The sequence below is a fragment of the Schistocerca nitens genome, chromosome 7 (assembly GCF_023898315.1).
Source record: "Schistocerca nitens isolate TAMUIC-IGC-003100 chromosome 7, iqSchNite1.1, whole genome shotgun sequence".
Lineage (NCBI taxonomy): Eukaryota > Metazoa > Arthropoda > Insecta > Orthoptera > Acrididae > Schistocerca > Schistocerca nitens.
Window position 1 is genome coordinate 618,254,883 of NC_064620.1, and position 809 is coordinate 618,255,691.

An 809-nucleotide genomic window follows, 5' to 3' on the forward strand; every position below is an offset into this window, starting at 1 on the left:
TTAGGAGTGATGACATGTGCATTTTGTCCATGGTGTCCAGTGGGTAGCAAAAGAGAACACAGTGGATACTGGAGCCTTCAGCTTTACCACCTTCATCTTCTAAATCAACGAGAAATCATCTAAGGTTGTCTATCGCTGTGACATCAAGCCATATATCCCTACACCCTTGTGTTGCTGCAAGTGAAGGTGATTTAGACACACATCTTTACATTGCAGCACCAGTCATGTCTGAAGGGACTGTGGTTGTTTGTTTGTGCCCCTCTCCACCAATCTCTATCAACTGTGGGGAGCACCATTCCTCCTGTACCATTTTCAAGTGTAAAAAGAAAACCCAGGAACACACATCCTCACAAATCAAGAGACCAAAAAGAAACACAATCTCTTACACCGTACATGTGTGAAATGGACAAATTCTACTACTATGATGTCATCCTCTCCGGTGACTGTGCCGTCATCCACCCTGTGGCCTACTGGGCCACCGGACTACACCTATTCCCATGGTGGAGAAGGGTCTTTCTCCTACTGCTCCCTCCATACCCTCTTTGACAATGTTGACTTGCTATTCACTAGGAATGTCAGTCCCCAACTGCCAACCAGAGAAGCATTGCCCTCCTCCTCCTCTGCACCACTTACCAGAAAGGGGTCCCTTGTACACTGCATTCCCAGGACTCTGCTGACCTACAATTGGATGACATCCAGTGGCTAAAGCCATCACAGGTTGCAGGTCGTAGGATGTCGTGTTCCTCCTCTGCCTCAGAATCTTGAGCAGACAAACCCAAATCTAAATTATCTACGGAAAACATGTCATC